The sequence below is a fragment of the Aulonocara stuartgranti genome (genome assembly GCF_965226115.1).
Source record: "Aulonocara stuartgranti genome assembly, chromosome: 2".
Taxonomy (NCBI): Eukaryota; Metazoa; Chordata; class Actinopteri; order Cichliformes; family Cichlidae; genus Aulonocara; species Aulonocara stuartgranti.
The window spans coordinates 23801090-23811492 of NC_138940.1; the positions used below are offsets into that span (position 1 = coordinate 23801090).

General features: G+C 41.5%; 1 long non-coding RNA gene across 2 annotated transcripts in view; it reads right to left on the bottom strand.

Moving 5' to 3' along the window:
- The window catches only part of LOC309718420, a 30164-nt gene extending 20367 nt beyond the window's left edge, over positions 1-9797 (bottom strand). Inside the window, exon 1 of one of the 2 annotated variants that reach the window (XR_014279970.1) lies at positions 7638-9797. This is a non-coding gene — a long non-coding RNA (uncharacterized lncRNA). The remainder of the gene's footprint in view (positions 1-7637) is intronic. The other variant, XR_014279971.1, reaches the window with a different exon arrangement.
- Positions 9798-10403: the final 606 nt, after the last annotated feature.

The following is a 10403-nucleotide window of genomic DNA, read 5'->3' on the forward strand; positions in this document are numbered from 1 at the left end:
GTTTGTTTGTTTTGTTCTCCATTGCACTATAATTTTGATGCTTTTTTACTTATTTCAATAAGTGTACTCCAGGGGTGTCAAACTTATGGCCCAAGGGCCACATCCAGTCTGGAATGCAATTGTATCTGGCCCGTGAGATAATTTCATAGATCAATTATTAATGGCCTGTTGGTATGTGGTAGCCAGATCTTCAACCCTGCTGAGGATCCTTGCAGGCAGGGGTGGGACTTTATTTTGATGGGCACACTATGCAGCCAATCACATGCAAAGACAGACTGGGATCATACCGAAGGATGCTACGCAGATGTTCCTCAGAAAGCAAGTGCAGCGGTACAAGCCAAATACAAAGAGAGAAAGGGAGCTTTGCATTTAAATGCAAAAGTGTCAGGAAAAGTAAAGAAATGAGTGACAACATAAAATAAACAGTATGGCTGCATCTGAATGATATTGGAAACTGCAAAGCTGAGTGCATGTATAAAATTAGCAGCTGGCTAAAGTGATACCCATTTATATTCTCAGGTATTTTCCGTTGTGGAGGACAAAAGGTTTCAAACCTGTCAAGGTCTTAAACCTCATGTGTGTTCTCCATAGTAGTAGTAAATGCATAAAAATAAGACTTTTATGAAAACTTGCTTCCTTGAAAAAGACTAAATTTACAGTTCAGTAATGACTATTACATAAATTGTATACAAAGTGTCTCTGAATGGCAGAGATGCAGAAATATCTGCATGAACCACAAACCCATGGCTCAGTGTCTGAGTGTCTAAATGAGCCTCACAGGCCTGAATGTGCGCTTGAGGCAATTTATAATTCTTAACTTGTTTGATCTGCAGCTCACCACAAACAAGTACAAGGAGAAATTTTGGACTTTTCAATGTAATTTCATAAGTTTTACAGCTTTTCCTGCTGATAAAAACCTCTCATATGGCCATTCATACTGAACAAAGTAACTCAAAGTGACGTTGGATTGATGTCTTTTATGTGTCATTTTTGGATTTTCAGTTTTAGTCCACTCAAGGGGTTGTTTTGTAATGCCAGACAACATCTTTTTTTCGACGTCTACTGAACCTTAGTGTACAAGCTATTTGAAGTTCAAGTGTGGTCGTAATGGACGTCTTTTCGATGTCAAACTTAGACTCATTTTATACTTTTTCTACAGGCTCTGTAATCCCATGTTTCCAGGGGGTGGAGGACATGCTTTCTATAGTCCACCAGTTAATTTTTCTGTAGGTTTATTTACGCTTTCATAAATAAATAAATTGAATAAATAAACCACTTAAAGAAAAAAAAACTGCCATTCATAGCATGCTGATAACAGAGAACCAGGGTTACACTAGTAACCAAGCATTTTAATGTACTTCTTTTTTTCTTTTCTTTGCATTTGTGAAACTACGGAATGGCAAAAAAGGAAAAACCCAAAACCTTCCCATATTTTTATCTAATCAAAATGTAAGTAAGTATACAAGACAAACAATCCTAACCTTAACCCTAAACTACCCTACTGTGTTGTTGTTGGCTTGAAAGAGTTATTCAGAGGGTCTGTCTGTTTACAATTACACAGCTCTTTCAAAAATAACTGTTTAGTTTCGGTTCTTTTTGTTAGACATGTGAGATGTTTATCTCCTGGTGTGCTATCTTATACTTGTATCTTACAGAACAAGTGTCTAAAGCTCTACCTAATGAGTTTCAGAAAAGCTAAATGTAACCCGATACACACATATGCCAGTCTTATTGTGGTATCACAAAACTTTGAGCAAAAAAACCCCAACAAACCACTGTGGCTGAAGCTGTTGTGAGTGAGCAAACGAGCATGCCTTTTTCACTTTTCAAACCCTAATCTTCCCGGCAATCAGTGGATTTGAGCCAGTGGCACTTTTGATCAAAAAATTTCTTCTCCCTCATGAAAAATGCAAGAATTTCCCTTATGATCAATAAAAGCCTGTACCACTGGATCCCAGGTGATCAGACACAGTGCATAATACACCCTGTGTGTGACAGCCACGTATTGTAGAATGATTGAAATTGATGCAATGTCAATGTTCAGTAATCACAGAGCTCCCTGTCTCTACTCCTTGATCATTCAGAGTGAATCAGACCCAGTCTTTGATCAGTCTCTGGCGCTGTACCCGGGGACCAAGAAAAAGAGACAGCTAGTACAGAGGAGAGGACAGACACAGCCATGTATTTACCCCTGCATTTCAATTTCACTAATGATTATGCACGTCCAGTCACTGTATAACAGCTTGGAGGAAGCCAAGTGCTGAGCCAAAGCCTTTATTAAAGAAGATCTGAACATTATTGCTTTTGCTGCATGAAACAAACGCTTCAAGCAATTATAATGATTATCATTATCTGCTGAGAGACATGCTCGACGCAAATTGGCTCTATGTCAGTAATTAAGTGATGCACCCCTTTTTTGAGGGAGGTGAGTGAAGTTTTCACAGTGCTTTTAAAATAAAAAGCTTCAGTAATGCTGTGCAGAATTTTAATATCCACTCTATGGGGGATAATTTGACCCATTCTCTCAAAAGGTTCTGCATTTGAGTGTTATCACCTTTCAGAACGGCTAATTACATGTAAGAAAAAGCAAGAGGAAGAAAAAAAGTGTGGCTAATTTGAATATTTCTAATCGAAGTGGCCAACCGACACAATAAATGTAGTGTCCAAGTCAGTTCTGAGTTCTATAATTTTACTTACAGAAGTTCTTTTTTTTCTAATTTCCTAATTCTTTCACTGGAACTTGGCCAAAATTGTGTGTGACAGTGTGTAACAGTCTAATTTCCTCTCCATGTCAGGAAAAGAGAAAGTAGCTGCATTAAAGCAACCTGCAATTGGGGGGACAAATTAAAAGCAAAACCAACATAAAGTCTCCCAGTCACGTTTTAGATCCACTACGTGCCGCCTGAACAGCTTCAGTGCAATTTGGCATTCATTCCCATAATCTTCAATGTCTTATTTGGTGTGACCGCAGATATGCCATAACACATGATTCACAACTTTTATAGTAATTAAACAATTCATTGACTACTCACACTATCTTGAAGGAAACACACACAACAAGATGATATTTGATCATTAGGTAATGGCGATTTGCGAGAACAGTTGATTGATTTGCAGTGACTCTTACATCTGGAAGGGCAAGTAAACACAAATCAAGGCTGCAAAATTTTCCCCACAGCACCCCTCACCCTGTATGGTCCAAGTATCCAGGTGTTTCCTTTAATCCTTCACACACTTAGTCCACAGTTATAGTAGCAGCCTTCCAGCTACAGTAGCCCTACCAGCTAGTCCAGGTGTGAGTTTATGTATACAATAAATTGGATATTAATTCTGATTTTTATCACCTTCCTATGCTTCCACTAGGGTGCTGTTGTGACAGAATGAGGTTAGGCGAAACATGACTAAAAGGGTGACTACAGTAAAACACCAGCGACTGAAAAGCCAAGAACCAGATGCTGTCACAGAAGAGTATTAGTTGTTTACATCTGACAGGCAATTCTTTTTGCACAAAAAAGAAAAAAAACCTCTACAAAGTTTTCCTCACTTCACACGTAATGAAAACTTTGGAGAGGATTGTTTCAATTTAGAGTATTTTGGAGTTTTTTGGCAGGCAGAAATGCGAACTGAGTGCAATTTGCTTACAAGGGCAGAATTAGCGTTGAGGATGCCATTCTTTTCATGCTTCAAGTATGAACACTTAAAAAATGCAGATAGCTCTGTCAGGGTGTTGATTTGATTTTTCAAGTGCTTTTAACACAGTCCAGCGCTAGCTTCTCTTCTTCGACCTCAAAGACATGCTGTTTCCATCTTCCATAATAAGCTGTGATTATCAGCCAGCCTAAAATTGTATATGCAGTACTATACTACACACCCCATCATGATTACTATCTCTGTTTCGATTTCCTTTGTGCACCACTAACTTCCTATCCAGCGCCATGTGTCTGATGAGTAGTGCATGAGTAAATCAGTTGCGCATTATATTTATAGTAGTAAATGCCACATTTGACATGTTTTATAACACGTAGAGACAATGAGACAATATGTTTTACACAGCACCAGGCTGCTAACTGAACATAAAAGATACTCAAAGGCACTCATTTTGAAACATTTATTGTTCTCAGATTGACATTTTAAAACTGGGTGTGACTGTATTTGGACACAAAAGTATATTCAGAGCTTTATCAACTAGCACTGGCTAGCTAGCTTAAACAGGTGCTTGTAATTCACTATGATTTTAAAATTGGAAATTTGGTGGCTACCTTTTCATACAACCTGAACAAGACAAAACAACATACACCTTTCACCAAAAGTGGCCACAGCCTTAATAAATTTACAAGTTTAGGCCTTAAAATAATTTTAAAAGTATTTGAGTTTTTTTGTTTAAAGTTCCTTTAAATTACTGCCATCTTGAGGCCACAGTCAGCTGTTGTCTCTGGAAGCAGGCATAACTCTGCTTGACTAAAATCCAATGCAGTCTACTTCCGTCTGTCCAATTTGGAGATGTGTGCGTGTTTCATTGATAAAAGCTTGTCCAGCTGCTGAGGCCAGTACCATTATCTCAAATTCAAATTCAAATTTTATTTGTCACGTACACAGTCATACACAGTACGATATGTAGTGAAATGCTTGGACAACTGCTCGTGACCTAAAGAAAACAAAAAAGGAATAACTGTACAACACAAATTAGAATGAAGGGTAAATTTAACTGGGAAAGAATAAGATAAAATATATAAATTAAAGTTGAAAATAAAATAACTGTACAACAAAATACACAATATAGAACTATATAAGAATGTATGAAGAAATATAAATAAATATATACACAATAACAGCAGCTGTACAAGTATTAACCGGAAATGAAGAATGTAGTGACCAGTGTTGTGCAATCCACATTATGTCTTTTGCAGTGTAAATATGCTTAAAGTGATTTAAGTGATGAAGTGAAAACAATGTCCAGAATGTCCAGTGTGTGTGTAAGAACTGTATGTGTGGGTCAGTACTGTGTGGTGGTGTGATTGAGAGACCGTATCGCCTGCGGGAAGAAGCTCCTCCTCAGTCTCTCTGTGTTGGTCTTCAGGGAGCGGAATTGCTTTCCTGACCTCAGAGAGAACAGTCTGTTGTTGGGATGGCTGAGGTCCTTCACGATCTTCCTGGCCTTGGTCCAGCACCGCCTGCTGTAGATTGAGTGCAGGTCAGGGAGCTCGGAGCGGATGGTGCGCTCAGCTGATCGCACAACCCTCTGTAGAGCTCGTCTGTCCTGCATGGTGCTGTTCCCGAACCAGGTTAAGATGTTTCCCGCCAGGATGCTCTCTATGGTGCACGAGTAAAAGTTCCTGAGCACCTTGGAGGGCAGTTGGAAGTCTCTCAAGCGTCTGAGGTGGTAGAGACGCTGTCGGGCCTTTTTCACCACGGTGTTGATGTGACAGGACCATGACAGGTCCTGCGTGATGTATTTGAAGCTGTCCACTCTCTCCACTGGGCACTCGTTGATGACGGGGGTCTGGTAGTTCCTCTCCTGCTTAGTGCTGAAGTCCACTATCAGCTCCTTTGTCTTACTGACGTTTAGAAGGAGGTTGTTCCTCTGGCACCAGTTCTCCAGATTCCTAATCTCCTTCAGGTAGGCCGTCTCGTTGTTATCAGAGATCAGGCCCACCACGACGGTGTCGTCAGCAAACTTGATGATGGTGGTGGAGCTGGTAGTGGCCACACAGTCATATGTGTACAAAGAGTACAGCAGGGGGCTCAGAACACACCCCTGGGGGGCTCCAGTGCTGAGAGTGGTGGAGGCTGAGACATGTCCGCCCATCCTTACTGCCTGTGGTCTGCCAGTTAGGAAGTTGGAGATCCACTGACACATAGATGAGCTGAGTCCCAGATGCTCCAGCTTGGTGGTGAGTGTGGAGGGAATTATAGTGTTAAATGCAGAGCTGTAGTCTATGAAGAGCATTTTAACATAATTCCCCCTTCTAGTGTCCAAGTGAGTGAGTGATGTGTGGAGGAGATGAGAGATGGCATCGTCTGTGGAACGATTTGGACGGTAAGCGAATTGTAGTGGGTCCAGTGTGTCTGGTAGTGAAGAAATGATGAAGTCTCTGACCAGGCGTTCAAAGCACTTCATCACTACTGAGGTGAGGGCTACAGGGCGATAGTCATTGAGAGAAGCAGGGTGGGGTTTCTTCGGGACAGGAACAATGATGGACTCTTTGAAGCATGTGGGGATCACCGACTGAGATAAAGAGATGTTGAATATCTCAGTGAACACAGGAGCTAGCTGGTATGCGCAGTCTCTTAGGATCCGACCTGGGATGCCGTCTGGTCCTGCTGCTTTCCTGGTGTTCACTCTTTTGAAGGCTCTCCTTACTTCATGCTCGGAGATGACGAGCACGTTTCCGGTGCTGGCAGTATCTTCCTGTCTGCAGCCGTTAGCGCCACTAGCACTAGCATTGTTGGAGTCCTTAGCTGCAGCCTCGAAGCGAGCATAGAAAGTGTTCAGCTCGTCTGCCAGAGTCACGGCCGCGTTCGTCATACTGGTTGTTGGTGCTTTATAGTCCGTTATTGTCCTTAGTCCCCGCCACAGGCTCCTAGAGTCACTCTGTTGGAGTTGTGACTCTAGTTTCCCCCCTTAGCGCTGCTTCGCCTCTTTCACCGCCCTCCGGACGTTATATGACGCGGCTTTGTACGGGTCCATGTCCCCCGTCGTGAGTCCCGTGTTGTAGGCAGCGGTGCGGGATCTCAGAGCGTCGCGGATGGTTTTATCCACCCACGGCTTCTGGTTGGGAAACGTTGTGATAGTCTTTGTCTCCACGGTATCATCCGCTAGTTTCCCGATGAATCCCACAACCGCTTGCGTAAACACGTTGACATCATCATTGGAGCTGTTTCTGAACATGCCCCAGTCTGCGTCATCGAGTGCGTTCTATATTAAACCTCAGTTTAATATATTTACTACCTGTCATGGCTGTGTGCAGGCAGGCAGGGATGGAGCCAAAAGCAGGACTTGAAGGCAAAAAGTGCACTTCAAACTGCAGTAAAGCAGTTTGTACTGCAACATATAACAAAACTGAAACTGAAAATACAAATAAACTAAACAGGCAGGCAGGCCCGCACACAGAGAGTGGTATGATGGTACGACACAACACTGGGCAAGGGACGACAGGGGACTAAAATACATGACGGAGTAATCAGGAAACAGGAGACAGAAGGGAAACACAGCTGGTACTAATTACACAGAGATGGGGAAGAGAGGCTGAACATAGAGCAGGACTGTCAAAATAAAACAGGAAGTACACAACAGACACAGAGACCCATGCTGTGTCCCAATTAAGAGACTGCACGCTTGAAGTACGTGCACTACAGTACCACATAAGTACCATAAGTATGAGAAGTGCGGAAGTGAGAGGCTTGTGAAATGGGACGGTCTAGCCTTCGTGGTGCTGTTCAGGTTGCCTAGCAACCATGATTAAGGTCGACTATATATATATTTTGAAGTAGAGGCTTTAAAACCAAGTTAACGCTGAAAGTACAAAACATCACTAATGTCACATAACTTTGCCGACATGTGGCCAACAGTAATGTTTTAATGTTCTTCATTATTAAACATTCGCACATAAATAAGTGACATCATATTCAGTACTTACTTTTGACAGTTCACTCTTCGGCCGCTCCCGTCTGCCGTCTGCCGTATTTTGCGGCAAAATTATCCACACCCACCGCCGCGCTATGGATTGTGGGATATATGTGACCACGAACCGTACACCGGACCACGCTTGATATTTGGGGAAATCGACGGCGCATTTGGAGTATGCATTTGAAGTATGTATTTGAAGTACACTTCGGGACAGCCGTCGTCGCGTGGCGGTGACGTAATCGCACTCAAAATGCGTACTTCAAGCGTGCAGTCTCTTAATTGGGACACAGCCCCAGACTAGACGCTGAACAGAAGGAACACTGAGTACGGAGACAGGAGCGACATGAGACACCACTGACTGGGGAATGAGAAGACAAACATGAGGACAGAAGTAAACCTACACTGAACATGGGGCACAGGGACCAAAACCGAAGTACCAGAAATCTCAAGCCAAGGAGAACATAAGAGCTAGAAGTACAAACCGAAACTCAAAACACAACCATCCTAAGAGAACAAAAGTACAAACTCAAAACACTAGGTCACCGACCCAGGACCGTCACACTACCTTATTGTAGAGTAAGTCAATCAGTGTTAACCTTTGCTCTCATCAGTAGTTGCTTTAATTTTCCTCTTAGAAGTTGAGAAAAGTTTAATTTGGGACTCACCCATTCTGCATCTCCAGCAGTTAATTCACACTTTGCCACTTTTAGTTTCTAAATTTTACCATGTACCCTTATGCTGGTATGAGACAAAGGCCAGGGTGTTATTGCCAACGTCATAGACATAAAACCAAAATTATGTACAAGATGCTGACTTTAAATTATTTGAATACATGTAAATTTTATTTAGCACAATGGAAAATGTTACATTTAATGGAATCTGGTTAAATGAAATTGACACTGATATAGATTCTGTTTATCCCATGCTTAGTTTTCTTAATGATTAAGTATTTGAATAAATAAAAATGTTATTCTATATATTTTAGTTACATTTTACTCAAAATTATTGCCAGAAACATAAAAATGTAGCAAGAAAAAGTTGGTGGATTACTCTACCTTTGGTAACTAGTCAAGTGTCGGTGCCAAGTTAACACGTAGTGGACCAACAAACTGATATTAACCCTACATCGAATTTCCTGAACTAATAACCCTGTTGTTATATATTATGGTTATAAAGAATGATTGAATGAACGAATCCATGCATAATAATAACAATAATAATAACTAAAAAGAGTCACATTGCTGTAACACAGATGTATTGTGTGAGTGCTAAAAGCTGCAAAACTGCATCTATGCTTCAGATAAGTATAGTTGTTTTTTTTTTTTAATCTTTTTTTGAAGCAAAAGCTTTATATGTGACAGAAAATGATGGAAAACAAAGCTCTTCTGATTATTCAGACAAAGTGGAGGTCACAAATGGAAGTGGGTGGGAGACTCATTATGTGATCCTCTGCCAGCAGGTAAGTATTCCTCATGCGTTTAGAGGAGAAAAGGGAACAGCGATGTAGAAATGCAAAAGGGCACAAAACGAAATGCACGACAAACATTTCACAGCAGATTGAGAGAAAGGGTAAAAAGGTGAAAGGATAGACTGAGTATTCTAAGACTGATGTGAGGCTGAAGGAGAGGGAAGACTGAGTGGGTGGGTTGCTGGGTAAGTTTCTCGAGTGCAGGCGACTGGGGAGGGAGCGAAAGTGTGAATCCATGGGATATTGGATGTTCTGACCTGGCCAGTGGAGGGCGTGAGGATGGATTGGCCACCACGGACCATCTGAGAAAGCATGAAGAGAGAGAGAGAGAACGATGGGGTGATGGAGATGTGGAGAAAAAGAAGGGAGTAAGGAGAATATCAATGGCCAGACGGAGACACGTATGGATTTCTCTTTCGTCTCTTCAGAGCCTAACTTTACAGCAGCACAGGAGCGGATCGAATTGGGAAAGAGAGAAAAAGTGCCTGCTGATCCTCCCCAGAGAAATCAACACTTATGCATGAAAAGCTTCTTTGACTGTTAACTTTGTTTGCCTGCTCGTCGTTCAATAGGATGCACTTGTTTTTTTCATGTCCTTCTGTTTACAAGTCGATACAAGAAAAGCAGCATAAGGTGGCGACAGGAAATAATGAATGCCACATAAATGATGAAAAGTCCATGCCTCAGAGTGAACTAATAATAAAAAAGGAAATTTCTGAATAAGTGTGGTTATTACAGAGTCCTGCCTTGCAACTATTTGCATAATTCCAATTACAGCACAATGACACAGTTCCTTCCTGATGTGATTTGTGCTGACTGTTAATACCATCAGCCTAAACAAAGGAATATTATGTTGATTCTGAAGCTTTGTCTGTCAGTGTATGCATCAACAGTCATATAATGTAGAACGTGAAAAGATGGCCAGAGGTTATCTGCTTTAAAGGAAAAATAGAAATCTGTCACTCGTAACTGTGCCTTTTGTAACACTAGCAGCAATTCAGTCAACAGTGAGAACAGGATAGAGATTTCAGACGGTTAATTATTGTCATTTTACGTCAACGCCACCATGTCCGGTCCTAAAACGCCAGTTTGGCATCAGTAAATGTGGCACATCACGATGTGGGATTGTTGACAAAAAGTACATACTGTGGACACAGCATTTTTCTAGCCATTGTCAAATTTTTTTGAGTGAACTTTTCAGTGGATAACTGCACATACTCAGAGTCTGGACACTCAAAAGGATTAGTGAACAATTTCCAGCCAAGTCAATGTCACCTCATGGTCCATTAGCTGCCTTCCCTGTGCGTT